The following is a 19455-nucleotide window of genomic DNA, read 5'->3' on the forward strand; positions in this document are numbered from 1 at the left end:
CAATTTTTAACATTCATCTTTAAAAAATTTTTTGAGTTTCAAATTTTCTCTCTCCCTCCCTCACATTCCTCCTCCCTGAGATGGTAAACATATTACTACCTCTTAAAAGCCCCATTTGTATTGTGGTTAAAACCACAAGCCAACCATAAGCAAGAGAAGTCTTTGAGAATTTTAAAGTCATTGCTTCCTTGAGCTCCTTTTCTTCTGCTGTATCTTGGAATCTTATTGGAATCTGATCAGAGTTTAGGTCTAAATTTTATCAAAAATCTCATCATTTATGGACTACTATTAGCAAAATGGCAAAGGAGCAGGGGTAAGAATTTCTTCATAACTCCTCTAATGTCCTTGGTTTCCAATGGAAAACAAGCCAACAAGCCTTTTATTAAGTTCTTAATGGGTGCTGGTCCTTGCCCTCAAGGAACTTATATTCTAATGTGAGAAGACAACAAAAAATGGACTTGAAGAGGGCTGTGTGTGTATGAGTAGGTAAGACTGAAAAGGGATTCTTAAAGTTAGTGAAACTGAAGCCTTTGCCCTTCCTTCCCTTAGCAAGAACAATATTGTTACATGTAAACTGAGGACAATGCTAATAATGTCACATATCTCTTAGGGTTGTTGTGAGGATGGTGCTATGCACCATATAAGTAGATTCTTCCATCAAGGAGCTTAAACTCTAATGAAGGATGAAGTGTGTAAGAGAAAGATATGCACAAATAACTGATATAAAGGAAAATGATGAGAAGACTTTAGGGAGAGGACTGACATTTAAGTTGGGTCTTGAAGGAAAGCTAGGTTTTTGAAAGAAGGTAGATGGAGTACAAATGAAGCATCCCAGTTCCTTTTTTTTTCTTTTTGGTAGGGTATGGATACAAAGAATGTGTTATCAAAGGCACACAGATAGGAGAAGGCAGGATGAAGACATGGATGGAATTGCTCAGTATGTCTGGAAATGGAGTAAATGAAAGGAAAATATGGAGGCTAAGACTTGAAATGTGGGTTGGAACAGGTTATGGCAGATTTTGAATACTAGGATCTGGAGTTCAAAGTCTTAAGAAATGTATTTTTCTTCTTTGAGCAGTATATAAAGACTCAATACATTATGTTTCCCAGAGCTGACCATAGTAAAAATTAAAGTAAAACAGCAGGAAAGTAAAAAATGTTTTTTCTTTGGGGGTGGGGTGGGGCAGTAGTAGTTCAAGGGAGATACTGGAGTGAATGATAACAAAGAGAAAGATGCACATTCTATGGCAGGCATTTTCATTTCCAATTACTTATTTAAACCGTGCATAATAGTTTGTATAGTGATTTAGAAGTTTCAAATAAATGACATTATCTATTAATAATGTTAACGCATGAAATAATTCACAAAAATTGGCCTCATAACTTTCTTCTCCAAACATTGTCTTATATATAGAAACTTTTCCCCATTTGCAGTAAAGATTTTCTTGGAAAAATTTTACTTGAAACCCCCCCCCCCCCAAATTTCACAACTTCCTCTGAGTAAAAGAAAAGAGCAAATTTACAGAAGTACAACTTAGCAAAAGGTGTTTTACCTGCAAAGTTCTTTTTTGTTATCTCAGGGTGGATAATTCTGCTAGCTATCTTTACCTGAGTAGTTTTGATGTTGACTTTAAGATAGGTATGTGTGATCTTATTTGTAGGACATTTACAGTGTGATTACAGTAAAGTTACTTGAGTCAGGAATGGGAACTTTGCCACTTGCTAATGCATGTTTCTGTAGTATACTAGTAGTAATTGTTTCCTAAAAGGTAACATCTGACTGAAGGATTATATCATTAGTGGAAGCTTTTGTGTTCATAATTTTCATAAAAAGACTATTAGAAGATTGTAATCAATCAAGGAGGCATTTGAGTTTGACTTATGAGGTCCTTAACTAGCAACAAATACTTACCGTAAAGCTTTCTTTCCATTCAGGCCATGGGAGAAAATAACAATGCTGGATAATGGTGCCTTTCCCATTAAATATGAAGAAGAGAATTGTAGATAGGGGATCCAAGTGTTAGAGAAAACCAAAACAGAAAGTTTGGTGAAATCTTTGACAGGTGACATTAGTACTTTAGTTTGTCAGCCACAAGAGATGGCATGGCATAGTGGAAAGATCTCTAAATTTGGAGTCAGGATCTGAGTTTAACTTACAGCTTTTCTGCTTCCTGCCCTAGTGACCCAAGGAAGGTAATTTCTTCCTATCGAGGCTTGGTTTCCTCATCAGTCAAATGGGCATGTTAGACTAGATGACCTCTCAGAATTTTCCTCCCAGGGTCTAAAGCTACGACTCTAAGGTGGAGGTGGAGGGCTGTGGGGCACTAATCTTAAAGGATAAGCATAGTGTTTTGTTTTCTTTTTCCTCCCTGTAGCATCAAGCTTATCTCTGAAGTTCTTGGTAGTTACATAGGACACGTTATAACTGGATAATGGGAAGCAGTATGATAAAATTAATAAAGATCCAGCCTTGATTGGGGTTTGGAAAAATCTGGGTTCAGGTCCTGCCTTTGACACCTTGCAAAGTAGTGGTGTGGCCAGGGGCAATCATTATCACTTAATCATTCAGTGCCCCAAGGATACTTGGATTGTAAACTACCGAGGAGTTTCAGACCTGAATTATTGGAGCAGATATAAGGGGTATTCCCTATGCTGATGAAATCACAGATCAGAACCCAAAAGCAACAAATAAGCAAACAAACAAATAAAAGAGGTCCATTTAACATTTTTCCCTCCTCTTTCAGCTTTTGACAGTAAAGGTAGCATGTAGCAAGCAAGTCATTTTGGTTAATAATTTGGAAAATTATTAAAATGCCAAATGGATTGGTAATTATTTCTGTGCAGATAATACTTTAATATTTCATCTAGTCTCAATCACTTCATGCTTTAGTACTCAGTTTAATTAGCTGTCATAGACAAAATTTAAAAAATAGCGGTGACCTGCTTTCTGGGGAACTATTGAGTCTGGTCCTTGAGTGATAGCCATGCAGTCTGTCACTAGTCCCAGTTCTCAAAGCTTTTCCAGCTCGGTAGGACCTGCCTGGAGCTTGTACTCACTTGGCTGGCATCACCTTAGAGAATCCAGGGTCACCTCCATGCCATGAGAAGGCATTGAAAGAAGGACTTTGGTGAAGGATGTTATATAATATCAGAACATAATGTGAGGTGAGTCATTTATGACTTGGATTTTTAAAAGTACTTATGGTAATTTATGTTAAATGTATCATAATTTGTTTAGAAAAGGGGACAGATGTTGATTTAGAGTAGGTACAGCTGTTCACCATACCATTATTAAGTAACTATATTATATGACAGTTTTTAGAACAAACTTTTTTGTGCCTAGTCAAGTTGAGTAGTGTGTTAAAGTCTCTTTTAAAATGTTGAACCCCTAAAAGGTTGTTTTTTGGAGGCAGGTGTGGAAGTCTAAATTTTATACCTGGTTCTGATTTCTTTGCAGTAGTTAATTGTATTCATGGCTGTATCTACACAGAGTCACTGACCAAATACATTGGGAAATATATCTCTTTTTGTGAACTTATCTAGATGGCAGCAACATAGTTGGTTTTAGGATAAAATAATTTTAAAAAATTGTTGCTGAATCCTTCTGTAACTGAAAGTATTTGATCCTTAGCTTTTCTGGGTTCTGAGTAAGTTGTGACTTTCCAGAGCCTAGCTTAACTTGTGCTTCATTTATTTACATTAGCATCCATTCTCGTTAAAAAGAACGGCCCCCAGTAAGTTTGTCATACCTGTCAAACACTTCAAGTCAACAGTCCATCAAGTAGCAGTCATGGGCTGAGCTGCATGATTTCAATGAGTGAGTATTACGCTTTAAGATATGTTGAGTGTCCTCATTACCATTAACTCTGATTCCATTTTTGGTGTGTTTTATTGAATAATCTTTTTTTTAAGCTTTGTCTGTTGATTGCATGGACAAAGTACTATCCTGCCTACCTTGAAGAGATTTCACCTATTCCTATGTTTTAAATATGCTCTCTATGTGTCTGACTACCCAAATTTACTTTTCCAACATTGACCTTTCATGAGCTCTCATTTTCCTGTGCTTTGATTGCCTGCTGTATATTTTCATTTGGATTTTCCCAGTTTCTCTCTATAAAACTTAATATATCATCATCTCCTTCCCTGCCTGGCATTTGGATTGAAAACCTGAGTCATTATTAACACCTCTTATCCCCAGTCATTGTTTTCTAGGTCTTTTTTATTTATAATATCTCTTGCAGAAAATTTTCAAAACCCAACTTGTCTTTACTATTCCTACTATCATTATTCTGGTATAAGATCTTGCTACTTTACTCCTGGACTACTAAAAATTATATCCCACCTGATTTCATGTCTATTTATTTTTCCCCATCCATTTGTCATCAAGAACACTTGTATATTTTTCTTCTTAAAATGCCATTTTCTTGCTCAGAAACTTTTAATAGCTTTTAATTACCTACCTCAAAGACTAAAATTTCCTTAGCCTTAAGACCTTCTACAATAAGGAATTCACCTGTCTGGCCTTATTTCTTATGCTTCCATACATAAAATACTTCAGTCTTTTGGCACAAAGGCCAAATGAGAAGAGTACTGAATCCAGAGTCAGAGGACCTCTCTCTCCCCCAGCCTTAGAGGAGGAGAAGGAAATGTTATAGTAGCAGTGGACTGGGGGCCACCCAAACTCAGATCCAATCCGGCTCTCTTTGCCACCTTCCTTGGAGATTGAATTTTGCTAATCATTTATCACTCCGGCTAACAATCTCCTCCTTCTCAACACCCCCTCTTCCCCTCCTCCATTAGTAGATTGCAGAGAGTATCTCTCCAGTGTCTTTCCTACTGCTTCATTCCCTACTGCTTTCAAACTCTCAAATCTCCCCTGTTCTTTAAAAAAAAACAAACAACTTTCACTATCAATTCCCATTCCCTCCAGCTATCCTCTTTTACATCTCAACCCTTTGCAATCTGGCTTCTATTCTCATCACTCACTGAAACTGTTCTCTCCAAAGTTACCATTGGGCTCTTCATGGTTAGATCTGCTGCATTTGACACTGTTAATGACCACATTCTCCTCCTGGATGCTCTTTCCTGTCTGGATTTTCAGAAGCCTCTATCCTGGTGTGCATCCTAGCTGCGTGTTCCTCCATCTGCTTGGCTGGTTTATCGTTCTCATCAAGTTACCCAAATGTAGATGTTTCTCTAGGTTCTGTCCTCTGCCTTTTCTTTTCCCCAATTTTCATGCTCATAGTCATTGTCTTTCTCTATATCCGTCTCTATCTTTCTCCCCTCCCACTCCTCACACTTTCTAGTTCCCTTAGACTTATTAACACCTCGATTCAGATTCTTTACCAACATATGTAGCCAGTCTCCCTCTTCCCTGAGCATCAGTCCCATATCAGTTGCCTTTTGGACACCTCAATCTAGATATTCTAAAACTATCACAAACTCAAGATATCCCAAACTGATCATATTATTCTGCACCGCCCCCCAAACGTTCCTCTCTTCCAAATTTCCCAGTTTATTTTGAAGGCACTATCATCCTTCCAATCTCCTGTGTTTGTAAGCTAGTGATTATCTTTGACTTGTTACACATCCCACATATTCATTCAAGTTGCCAAGTCTTGCCTTTTCTATCTTTACGTTTCTTGCATCATCTTAACACCCCTTCCTCTTGACTCACATAGATATCACATTAACTCAGGTCCTTATTGCAACAGCTTTCTAATTGGTCATTTGATCTCAAGCATCTTCTCACTCCAGTTCATTGTCTATACTACTATCCAAGTGATTTTCCTTAAGGGCTTATCCGACGTGTCATTTTCCTACGTAATCAGTTTTTGTAGCTTCTGTTTAGCTTTCAAAGCCCTTTTTACCACCTAGACACAATCCCTCTCCAGCCTCACTCCCCACACCCGCGTACTGTGTTCTGGTCAAACTGGCCTTTCTGTTCCTCGCACGTGGTACTCCATCTTCTGTGTCTCTGCCTTTGCCCTGGCAAATGCCTGGGATGCACTCTTCTCTTCCTCACTTCCTCATAGAATCCCCCCCCCCCTTTTTTTTTTTCAAATTCAGCTTAAGTATCACCTTCTACATAAAACCTTTTCAAATTCCTCCCTCATCCCTAACTGGTAGTGTTTTTCTTCTCACACTACATTATATTTACTTCGTGCTTATTTGAATTATTTTTTTAATAATTTTTTATATAGTTATATATGCTCCTGTCTTCCCTGTTAGGATTTTAAGTGCCTTCTTAGTAGGGATTGATTTATCTCTACTTACACCACAAGGTTTAGCATATGGTGGGCACTAATATGATAAGTACTTGTTGACTGATTACCTTTACAGAATGTCTATAAAGGACAAGGACCCATGGTGAGACTTCAAAGTGGGAGGGTATGTGTATTTTAAGGGTTGACCAGGTGCAGCTACTGGTTATACTGTTCCCCACTGGGGGTCTTCATGAGCAGCAAAGAATTGGTGGGGGAGAAGAGATAAGATTTATTTAATAAAGATCAACCTGTTGGGGACTCCTGTTCTACTGTGTTGGAATGGCCTTGTGCAGTCTCAGCCTGTCCAAGTCCCTTCTTTAGCCTTCAATGTCCACTTCTTATGAGAAACTCTTTTAAATTAGAAGAGACATGACATCTAGTCCAAACTACTAACCCACATATGAACATCCTCTATGATATTCCTGACAGGTGGACAATAAGCAATTGTTCAAACACTTTCATTGACAAAATACTCAATATGCTAGACACTGTGCTAAATGGTGGGAATACTAATGCGAACAAGTAAGCAAGTCCCTGCCTTCCAGAAACTTATGTTCCAATTGGGGAAGATGGCACTCAAAAGGGAGCTAGATGGTGGTGGGGTGGGGGAGACCAAGAGAGAGAGGGAAAGTACATAGGAATAACCAAGAGGTTACTTGTTCACATGGTTCTTGTCAAGAAAAGACCAAAGCATATCTTTCCTGGTCCATTTCCCAAGGACGTAGTAACAAGATCAAAACGATTCTTGCTGGAGAAGGGGTGAGGTTTGAGGAGGAAGGTGGGGTTTGAATGGAAGCAGTGTGATCTACAAATGGTCTTATTTCATAAGGATGATGATTCTATTAAAATAGCTTTAATTGTATGGAGCTGTCTCTATATCCTGCACTGTCTTCTGAATAATTTTTTTTCCTCTGCACTGTTTTAAAAAAAAAACTATAAAGTTTTATTGATGTTTTATTTTTATATTACAAATATTTGAATTATTCTCACTTTGTGAGAAGTCCCTTATTACAAAATAAAAGTTATGTAAAAAGAATTATGCCATGATTTCAACTGAAAGTGTATGCAATATTTCATATCTGTAATACCCCCACCTCCATTTAAAAAATTAACAGAAATCAACTTCATCACCCTCCCATTACCCACTGAATTGGAAAAAAAAATTTCTTATAAAAATATGATTAATCAAGCAAATTATCATCCTTCAGTGGATGTATACAAAAATAAATTCTCATTCTACACCAGTGGCATCAAACTTAAATGGAATTAGGGGGCTACTAATCCATACATAAGGATCCCTGGGCACCACAAATTGACTTAGTTTTTAAATGTAATATTATCTTTTTAAATTATATTTTTATTTATTTTGTTAAATATTTCCCAATTACATTTTAATCTGGTTTGGTCAGAAGTGCTGTGAGCTATGTGCTTAACACTCTGCTCTAATTTTGTTCCGTTTCTGCTGTGGATCTCAAATCAGTCTCTGGTATCATGAATGGTCATTGCATCAATTATAGCTCTTACAGCTTTCAAAATTATTTGTTTTTACATTGCTGTTACTGTATAAATTATTCTCTTGTTTTGCTTACTTCACTTTTCATCAGTCATAGAAGTCTTTCCATATTGTTTTGATACCATCAATTTCCTTGTTTTCCACAGCATATTCATTCATACTCCACATTTACATACCACAACTCATTCAGCCATTTTTCAGTTGTTGGACATCCTTTTAGTTTTCCGGCTTTTTGCTAGCACAAAAGGAGCACTGGTAAACATTCTTACAAGCAAAAGGCTTTTTCCTCTTTTTCAAAAATCCCATTTATCAGTTGGAGAATCTCTCTTATGAATTTGAATCATTTCCTTATATATTTTGGATAAGAGACCTTTATCAGAGAAACTTGTTGCAAAGGTCTTGTCCCCTTTTCCCTTTTAATCATCACTTTGTTAGATTTGTTTATATAAAAAACTTAATTGTATGTAATCAAAATGATGCATTTTGTCATCTGTGATCTTATTTATTCATTGTTTGGTCATTAACTTCCTATTCATAGATCTATAGATAATTATTCCTTTTTGCTCTAATTTATTTGTGGTGTGACCTTTTATATCTAGGTCACATACCTAGATTTGTAGTATTGGTTTAAATCTGGGTGGCCAGGTGGTGCAGTGAGTAAAGCGCCGGCCCTGGAGTCAGGAGGACCTGAGTTTGGTTCCGGCCTCAGACACTTAGCTCCCACACACAAAAAAACTAGCCATGTAACCTTGGGCAAGTTACTTAACCCCTATTGCCCTCCAAAAGGCAAAAAAAAAAAACCTAATAATAATACTAATCTTTCTTCCCAGTTTCGAGATGCTGCATACTGTGAGAAGTGTGCCCTCATTTCCTTAGTTGTGGTTCTTTTTTCCTCCCCAAATTATCTTGTATTTTATTGTCATTTTTGCCATTGTTTCTCTAGCCTTGAGCAATCCTTTACACATAGTAGACATTTAATATTTGTTGAACTGAATTTAAGATAGCTACCAGGTCACTCCCAGGTTTTTCACACTTAGGCCTAGGCCAGTCCAATTCCTTTAGTTCACATCTCCAATTGCCTTTCAGACATCTTTAACTGGATGTGCAGTAAACAGTTTAAACTAAATGTGTCCAAAAGTGAACTCATTATCTTTCCTCCTGAGCCTCATTGCCCTAATCATCCCCCCTACCCAATTTTCTCTATTACCTTAGAGGACAACACCAGGCTCACAATACAGGAGTCATCTTGAACTCTTCATGATTTCTTACCTCCCTATTATCCAAGCTAATGCCAAGACTTGTCAATTATACCTTTGCCATATCTCTTGTATCTGGCCCTTCTCTCCTCTGACACTGCCACCACTGGTGCAGGCCTTCATCACCTCATGCCTAGATTATCGAAAAAGCCTGCTGGTGGGTCTGGCAGCCTCTACTCTCTCCCCATTCCGATCCATTCTCCACTCAACCACAAAATGATTTTCATGAAGCACAGTGTCACACTGATGACAGCCCCTTCCCCCAATAAACTCCAGTGACTTCTTTTTGCCTCCAGCATCAAATACAAAATGTTCTGTTTGACATAACCGAGCTCCCTCCCACCTGTCCAATCTTCTTACACCTTACTCTCCAGCATGTTCTCTTCCACTACTCCTCTGTTACACCGGCCTCTTCCACAAACAGTACACACTCCATCTCTTGGCTCCAGGCATTTTCTCCGGCTGTCCCCAATGCTTGGAGGGCTTGCTGTCCCTCCACCAACTTCTGATCTCCCTGGCTTCCTGTAAGTCCCAAAATAAAATCCTTTCTTTACTGGAAGCCTGCCCCAACTCCTCTTAATTATGGTGCCTTTCCTCTGTTAATTATTCCCTACTTATCCTGTATAAATTGTTTCCATATATTTGTTTTCGTGTTTTCTCCTCGCTTAAATTGTAAGCTCCTTGAATGTAGTCTTTTGCCTCTTTTTTTTGGTATCCCCAGTGCTTTCCTGGCACACAGTTGGTACTTAATAAATGTTTATTGATTGAATCAGCTGTGCTTCAAATGATAAAGTTTTTAGTAGCCTTTCCACCCTAATTGTCTTGAAAAGTTCTAGTATTTCTTGAGAGGTTCTAAGACTAGCATGAAATATAGTGGGATTATTGCCTCCCTTGTTCAGTACACTAGATTTCTATTTATACCTTCTCAGATTAACTCTTTTGACTGCTAGTTCATATTACTGATTTAAATGGAAGGTTTGGTCAAATAAAATGGGAACTCTGATATCTAGGCCCATTTCCTTTATTATGTATTTCTTCATGGTTTTGTCTTGTTTATTTGTTTTTACTTAAGTACAGGAAATCTCCATGAAACTTTCTAGGCCCACTGTAGCTCAGTGGTCTCCCTCTTCCCCAAACTCCTAAGATGCAGAGTACTTTAAGGTTTGCAAAAGCTCTATGTTATCTTGTTTGTTCCTCTTAATAACCTTGTGAACTCCTGCAGCTGTAATTACCCTATTTTGTTTTTGAGGAAACTGAGGGTCAGATAGGTTATGACTTTCTTATGGTCAAACAAGTAATAAGTATAATTTATTTACATTAAATTTATTTGCAGAGGGAAGAATTGAACCCAGATTTCATCTATTTCTAAATCTAGAGTTCTTTCTTCTATATGTATTATGCTTTTGGCAATTAATGAAATACCTTTGTGATGTGGGTTGTATTTGTGTGTTATCTTTTATAAATTATAGAGATATATTTTCTGTAACATAGAGATGTTATACACACACATATATTTTATAAGATACAGATGTATAGGCAGCTAGGTAGTAGTAGATGCTAGACTGGAGTCAGGAATATACAAGTATAAATTTGGTCTCAGACAGTTACTGGGTGTATGACCCTGGACTAGTGACTTAACCACTGGCTGCCTCAGTTTCCTTTTTTTGTAAAATGGGGCTAATAATAGCACTCCTAGGATCATTGTGAGGATCAAATGAGATAACATTTGTGAAGCATCTTGAAAACTTTAAAGCACTCTATAAATGCTACTCTTATTCTTTAGAATTATTTTAACTTTTCATTGGATTATATTGTCCTCTCCCACCCCAGCCTATACAGAATCACAAGGTAGGAGTTCAGTAAGAATATGTGTTGTTAGTTACAGTGTCTTTTCTTTCTTTGTAAATGTTGTCTCAGAGAAGCCTCTGATGAGTTTGGAACAGAATTTGGAGGCAGCATGAGTGTCAGAAATAGAATTGGTAGTTATTGCTTTGAGCTGGTTGTGTGATGGATGTGTCTGCTACTTAAAGGATCGTGTGGTATAATGGAAAGAGCACCAGCTTGGGAGTCAGGAGCCCTAGGTTCTAGTCCTTACTCTGCTTCTAGCTGGCTATGTGCCATTAGATAATTTAATCAAAGCTCTCTGGGCTTCAGTTTTCTTATCTGTGAAGTGAAGAAATATTACATGGTCCAAAGAATGTTGGGCTTTAAGTTGGATACCTTGGAGTCAAATGTCAGTTCTTCCCTTCTCTCCTTCTGTGACCTGGGGAAAGTTACTTCAACTTAGAGTCTCATTTTCCTCATTGGTAAAATGAGGGAGTTGCAGTAGGTGACCCGAGATTCTTTCTAGATCTACTAGTCTGTGATTCCATGAGAATTAGCTCAGCTGCTTTATTTTTTGATAAGTTTATTTCTAAAGACTGTCTTTTGGAGAGAAAAAGCATTCTGTGGTTTTGATGTTATCTTTCTATTATCAGATGGACTATTTCTTTAAGTGCTGAGGTTCTAGGACCTGTGACATCTGGGCTTTCTTGATTTGATTGTTCTTAGTGCCATTACCAACAGAGTTGACTTTGGGGCAAATTGCAAATTAGATTAGTCCCTGTCTGTATTTAAGATCTTGGCTAGGAACTTACTCTTGGATTTATGGCCATCAGGGTCAATTCACATTCAGAAGAGGTTAAAAAAAAAGTTGATGTCTGCAGTTAGTTTTCCTATTACTAAGATTTAATTAATTATACAAAATAAACTTAATATAACATGAAGAATGATCACCAATAAACAAAATTAAATCACGCTTATTAAGATAAATGAGGGAAATACATTTGGGAAAGCAAGAGCTTTAATTTTCTTTTGATAAGGTTTGTTTACTTGCTAAATCACAGTTCCATCAGCTGCACAGCTCCCAGTAATTAGTATGAATTAGTTAGGAACTGCTATACTAGTCTCCCAATTGATTCAGTTTCTTCTTTCAAAACAAATTGGCATTATTCTAGTTATGAAGAAATTGTTTTTGCTCACCCAACGAATATACTAGGTGACTGACTTTTCTTAATTTACTTTTGCATAACTACTGTTTCACATTGTTGATACAGAAACAAATGAAAATCACTGATATTTATATGATGCTTTATGTCTCTTATTTGATCCTCACAACCCTATGAGGTAGATATTTCTGTTATGTCCATTTTACAGATGAGGAAACAGAGGTTGAAACCGATTAAGTGACTCTTGATCATATAGTTAGTTATGTGTCAGAGGCAGGTCTATATGTCCAACACACTTTTCACCACACTACATAGCCTGTCTTCCTTAAGTGTTAAAAGACACAGTGTATTAAAATGTTCCATTTTATTGGATTTCATGGACTGGCAAACTCACTAGCATTTAGACATTAAGCTATATTTGGATTGTTGTAACCTGTTTTATTTTTTTTTCTGCGTTTTCAGCTTAAGTGCTTCAAGACTCCTTTCTTAAGAACACAAAAGGGTTTTTTTTTAAGTCTTGATATTAAATTTTATAAATACTTCATTTCCTAATTTTGTAGCCCAGCAGGTAGTTTTGCTTTTGAAAGGCATTATAATACTAGTATCATTGTAAATTAAGATGTCTCAGTTTTGTCTTTCCAAATATTGTATTAATGTTTATTGGAAGTAGCTGGTAACAGAAATAAGTCTTAACTATTAATACTCTTTGTTTCATTCTCATGTACTCTAAGAGAGGGTATGTTACGATACAAATAAAGATGGGGAAGGGGAGCAGTTCTTGAATGTCAGCTGCTCTTGACCACGGAACTAATAGCAGTGGTACCAAAACAGGCATCTGCCCAAGGTGGCAGGATGCAGGAGTCCAGATCATAATGCTCTGTGGGTGTTTATATTGTGATAAGAAAGGGAACGGCCATTTATTAAGTGCTGATTATGCTCCAGACCCTAGGCTAAGTGCTTTACAAAAATGATCATCTTTGATCTTCACAACAGCCTTGGGAGGTATTATATTATAATCCTCATTTTACAGTTGAGGAAGTTGAGGCAGAGTCCAGAGTCACATAACTAGTCAAGTGTGTGTGGTGTAAAGATTCACAGAGTCAAGAGTGAATAGTCTTAACACATTCAAAATCTTCAAATGTAAGGGGCCCCAGTTTTCCTTTCACTTTTATTATCTCTCATCCCCTCCTTACAATATACTCTTATTTTTACTTTACAGATGGCAAAGTGGAGTCAGAAAAACATTTAATGACTTGGCCCTGAGACCAGACCCCAGGCAAAGTTCCTGCTAACTTAATATTATTTAAACCAGGTTTTGCTGCATCTTCCTTCAATTTAAGGTAAAGTAAACATGGGGAATGTAGGGGCTAACCATGTGTTTTTAGTGATCCTGAAGTGCTTCATTCTAATTTATTATCCAAAGTAGGGTCATAGATGTGTGCGTATATGCACACACATTATACACACATGTATATATTATACACATGTGTATATATACATTACACACATGCATATACACATCATACACCCGCGTATATATACACCACACATGTGTATATATACATCACACACGTATGTATTTCACACATGTATATACATTACACACCTGCATATACACTATACACATATGTGTATGTACATTATACACACATACATATATTTTAAAGAGGTTCCTAGTACACTACACAAAACCAGGGTGAGATTTGGCCTTCTCTAGTATTAGAGTAACAGGTCCCAGTAGCTCTTATTTTCTTGAATACTAGGAACTGATTTTCATTCAGTAACAGAAGGTGCCATGTTTGCTAGAATCTTTTCTTCCAGAAGGAGAATAATTCCTTTTGTTTGAACCTAGATGCTACTCTTATAATTGATAGTTGAAATTTGAGTTCAGTGTTGATTTATTTGTACTACAAATTGCTCTACATACTTCAAGACTCTTTTCCACTATAATTCATGCTCCATATAGGTGCCAAAGTAACTTTCCTTAAGTGATGATTTTACCATCTTGTTTCCCTACTCAGTAAACGCCAATGGCTCCCTCTTTTATCTGGGATAAAATATACTCTTTTGGTTGCCTTTTAAAGCCTTTCACAACCTGACCTCATCTTATCTCTTCAGCCTTTCTGGACATTACTTCTTTTTTCCATAGTCTGTGTTCCACCCAAATTGGCCTTCTCACTGTTCCTCGTGCATGGCATTCCATCTTCACCTTCCATCTCCATGCATTTGCATTGGTCATTGGTCATTGGCCATACCTGGAATGCACTCCTTTTTCTCATCCCTCACCCTTCCCTCCCACTCTCAGAGAATTCTTTATTTCCCTCAAGTCACAGATCAAGCTCTACATGATTCCTAACTCCCCCCAACTGCTAGTGCCCTCCTTTCTAGTTCATCCAGGGATGAATTGTACTTATTTTGTATTTATCCTATATATACACTTATGTATGTCAATTCTATCTTCCCCTGAAGCATGTAAGCTTTTTGAAAAAAGAGATTATTTCACTTTTGTCTTATATCCTTAAAATCGAGCATAGTGCCAAACAAATGATTGTTGATTGACTCCAGTGAGTGGCATTTGTGATCATTCAAAGAGAAACTAGCCTGGAATTTACCATATTACTACATTCAATTAAATCAGCCACTATATATCACATCCTTTCTGTATGCAAAAGATAGGCCGGTGCTAGAATAAGGCAAAACATATAAAGTTTAGGGGCATAGCGCCTGCCTTTTTTGGAGCTTATCACCTAATGAGAGATAACATTTTAGATAGCTAAAATACAAAATATTATATGATAGTGTATACTAGGTACAAAATGAAATGCAATATGGGTTCCAAGGGGGGAACAAGTCATTACTATTGGAGCATCAGGGAAGGTTTCGTGGAGGAGACAGTTTTTAAATTGTGCTTTTAGGGACATGTAGGTCATGAGGGGAGCTATGGAGATTCCTGGCATAAAAAAACCAGTGTGCACTAGAGCACGGAGGTAGGAGAGCTTGGAGTGTGTTTGGAAGAAAACCTGAACATTTTCATAGGCAGATAAGAAGGAGCCAGTGAAGAGGGAAAAACTGAAGATTTCAGGAGAGAAGTAGGATTGTTGTTGGATTGTAGGCCTAGAGTCAGAAGGAAATTGAATCAAAAGCACAGTTAGAGAAACTAGATATTCCAGGGTATTAGGGATAGTCTTCTTTTATTCAATTCAGTTAAATTCATTAAATATTTATTAAGCGCCTACTATGTACCAGAAACTTTACTGAGCGCTGAGGATACAAAAAAAGTCAAAGGACAGTCCCTGCTGCCTTCAAGGAGTACAGTCTAATGTCAGAGAAAACATGCAAACAAATATATACAAAGCAAGCTTTGTATATATAAGATAAATAAGAAATAAGTGCTAGAATTAAGAGAGATCAAGGAACGCTTCCTGTGGAAATGGGATTTTAGTGGGAACTTAAGGGAAGACAAGAAGGTTAGAGGTCGGAGCAGAGGGGGACAACCAGAGAAAATGCCTGGAGCTGAAAGATGGAGGGTCAGGTAGGAGAGGGCTAGGTTATAAAGGTCTGTGATATGAGGGAAGGAGAAACAAATAAGTGATGATACTGGGAACTTGTGAGGGTTGGAATACGGTAGCTAAAAGAGCTCACTCTGACTTGGCTGAGTTTTAGTGAATATTAAATTACATGAGAGGTTATGTTAAGTATATTGATAGTGTAAAAGGGATGGTGTTATGTAGAGGTATTTAGGAATTGTTCATACCTAATTCTTTTTTTTGACACATCTGAGTGAATATTGTAATTCAAGTGAAGAATTTTCACCTGCCGAGTGTTTTAAGTGTGAAGCGTCTTGATAACTTGTTAACTAAGTATCAGCCTCTAAGTCTGGACAATTCAATTAAGCAAAGGTAGTATAGTGGAGAGAATGCTGGATTTCAAAGTAGGAAAACTAGGTTGATATCCCTGTGACTCTGACTTAGCAATATAATAATAATCAAGTTATTTGCATCTGGAATCTAGCTTTATTCATCTGTAAATGTAAATTCATTGAAGTTGGTTGAGTAGGGTAATGATGAGGTCAGCTCTATGCTTAAGGAAGGTCACTTTGGCAGCTGAGTGGGAAGATGGACTGGGGTAGAAAAGAGACATGAAGGAGTGACCAATTTTGAGTCCAAAAAACAAAAGGACTTAATATACTCAAGTTCTAACTATTAGTTATAATAGCAGTGGCTAGACTCAAAGTGACATTCACTTCTTTTTTTTTTTTCCTTTTTGGAGTGGGGGAGGGTAGAGCATTTGGGGTTAAGTGACTTGTGCCCAAGGCCACATGGCATTTGCTTACTTCTAAAAGAACTTGCTTTATAAACCTTGTAGTGCAAAATATAAATATGAATTATAATATTACTATTGTTATTTGTTTTACTTTATATCATTTGATACTGTAACAGAATAAACTGAGGAGTTTATAAGGGGGTGAAAGGCAGAACTGTTGGGTCAACCTTTGAAAAATGCTTTTCAGTGGAAGAAACACTATCTGCTCATCAACATCAACAAATATGTATTGAGCATGTGTTTGGAGGTGGCTATAAAGTCAATGGAATATTTGTTATAGGAAAATATATCAGTAGAAAAAAATGGTAAAATCAGTTTAAACATCCCCAAGCAACTTTTTAGGGGAAATTTGGTTGATCCAAATCATACCCTGAAAATGATTTTAATTTCTAAAAAGGTAAACAAAAACTATGCATAATTAAAGGTTTGTTATATCCAACCTATAAGTTTTAGCATTAATTAATAGGATAGTGTATGCTACTATAATAGGGTGTTATTAATATAATCTGTAGTACTTTGGAGCTCTTATAATTGGCATATAATATATAGGCATTTTAGAGGACTTGAAATATAATTTTGATTTTTAAATAGTTATAGAAAGTTATAGATGTCACATCTTTGCTTTTTTGTCATATATTCTTTTTCACATCTATGAACTTATCCAGTGGGAAGTCTTTGCTCAGGAATATACCCCAAATTATAGTATTGTTACACTGGAGAAATACAGTCTGCTTTATGGTGGTTCACTTTGACATGGTATACAGGTATGCAATGTGGTGACCTGTAGGGATTAACTGTGCTTAAAAATAATAAGGCCATATTTAATGTGAACTCTTTGCAGATTCAGACTTTTCATATTGCAATACAACTCATCCAATTCAATGAACTTTCACTGTGTCACTTTTACTTTTTTGTATTTGCTTTTTGATTATTTGTTTTGTGGATTGCCCATAGCCTTTTTCAGTCCTAAAATGGCTTTCCCATCAGCCACTGTGTTCTTAGTCTGCTTTCTTCTCAGCTTGTTATTTTTTTGAACAATTTTTAAAAAGAGCCCTATATTGTGGTATGACATTCCGCCTGCTTCATTTCTTGCCTTTTAGACACTGTAGATAGTTCATTCCATCTGTGGGTAAGAGAGGAGGCTATCAGTTGTCAAATCTTTGGCAGTATCAAATAGTCACAGATTCTGCATAAACAAGAGAAAATAATCAGTTTTTTATACATGAACAATTTTTGAGTGATGGGGATATTTGTCAAAGTGACCTTGTTTGTTTGAAATAGAAACAAATATTAAGAGTAATATGTTTAAATTCTTTTGTTGAGAAAATAGACAGTTTTTCTATGTCCCAAAAATATCAGTCCATTATGTCCCTCTTTGTAGTAATGGTGACTTAGTGTGCTAATATCAGCAGTGGAATTAGAGTGAGTTGGAGGGGGGAGAGATTATTCAGGATTATAATTTAGGGAGTTTACAAAAGAATTCTGAGAAGCACATGAAGTCTCACAGAGAAAAATAATACTGCATTTGGTGTTAACCATATTATGTAATAGATCAGTAATATAGATAGTATTTTCCTTGTCACTTATTTAGTGTTTAATATTTACTTTTGTCCTATGAGCATTTTTCTTTTGATTTTTTTTTTTTTTTACTTTTTGGAGGGCAGTTGGGGTAAGTAACTTGCCCAAGGTTACACGTCTAGTTTTTTTTTTTTTTTTTAATGTGGGTGTTAAGTGTCTGAGGCAGGAACCGAACTCTGGTCCTCCTGACTCTGGGGCCAGCGCTTTACTCACTGCGCCACCTACCCACCCATTTTCTTTTGATTAAAAAAAAATTAATTCTTGTTAATAATTAAAAACACTAAATTTAGTACTGTTTAAATTCATTTCGAAAAATCTAGATTTTGGAATCTGAGAGGGAAAATTTTAGTTTAATGTTACCAAACAGATAAAATGAGTGTCATCTTTAATTATTACTGTACAAAAATAGCTATGGCTACATATATATTGCATATGTACATGTGTATAATTAGATGTAGTTTAGGTAAGGTACTTTTATATTGAGAAAGTGCTGTTGCCATCTATACTGCATGTATTGGGATAATGAGAGATTAAGCATAGGAATTATATGTTACAGTGAGTGGGATTTTACTTAGTGCTCTTCAGAGAAGGACAGGTAAGATACATCCAAAAGGTATATGACTTAGGTATTATTGTGATGCAGATCAAATGTCACGTCTTCAGAGTTTTCCCCATTTGTTTTTCATAGCACTTCCCTCTGTTGCCATTTCTTCCATAATGACAAATAACTTGAGAAACAACTAAAATTCAGCCTTTGGTTCTATTTTTAAGGGGGAAGAGAATCTCTCTCTCTCACTCCCCTCCCTCTCCCCTATAACTATCTGTATTTCCTTCTATCTACCTACTATATCGAGTTCATCTATATGTTTTGCCCTGGGTTGTAATCAGAAATCGCTAGAGTAAAATAAAGAATATTCATCTTCTGTCTCCTTCTTTGGTCCTTTTTCCATTCTGTGGACATATCTCAAATTCATATCCCACACAGTTCTCAGATATATTGTGTTTGTATAATTCTGCAGTACCTCTGAAGCAATTTATAGTTTGAATTTTAACCAAAACAATTCTTTCATGCTCTGCTGCCTGTTTCAGTGGTGTCAGCTAAGCTTGAAACCAAGACTCCTAGATGGTACCAGTGGGAAACTCCAAAAGCAGTTGCAGCTTTATTTGAAACAGTCGATTTTATTAGAAGTACTGAGGGGGGAATTCGAGCAACCATATATACTCTGACACATTCCAAAAGGTTGAGTGAGTTTGTATTGGCTTCTTAATGGCAACGCACAAGATGGGTGACTGGCACCATAGGCACCATAGGATAACCCAACAGTGCCCCTCCTTTGTCACACAGCTGGAAGAAAGCCTTGTGCAGGATTAGCTATTATTTAAATAAGTTAATGGAAGTTCTACAGTTGGCTGAAATCATTGCTAAGTAAAACAGTACACAAGGGTCAGTATGCTAGTCTGGTATGTTTTAAAAAAAAATTTAAAATTTTTTAATATCTTTTTTTACCTAAGTTCCATCTTTTAAAGACAAG

At 36.7% G+C, this 19455-nt stretch overlaps 1 protein-coding gene across 3 annotated transcripts in view; it reads left to right on the top strand.

Moving 5' to 3' along the window:
• RNF152 (ring finger protein 152) overlaps positions 1 to 19455 on the top strand; it is a 112260-nt gene that overhangs the window by 23712 nt on the left and 69093 nt on the right. For all 3 annotated transcript variants that reach the window (XM_069100254.1, XM_069100252.1, XM_069100253.1), the window contains one exon: positions 13242 to 13362. The gene's annotated coding sequence lies outside the window, so the exon portion shown is untranslated. The remainder of the gene's footprint in view (positions 1 to 13241; positions 13363 to 19455) is intronic.

The sequence above is a fragment of the Petaurus breviceps genome, unplaced genomic scaffold (assembly GCF_028583685.1).
Source record: "Petaurus breviceps papuanus isolate PSGF00001 unplaced genomic scaffold, PetGlider_PUasm1.0 38, whole genome shotgun sequence".
Lineage (NCBI taxonomy): Eukaryota > Metazoa > Chordata > Mammalia > Diprotodontia > Petauridae > Petaurus > Petaurus breviceps.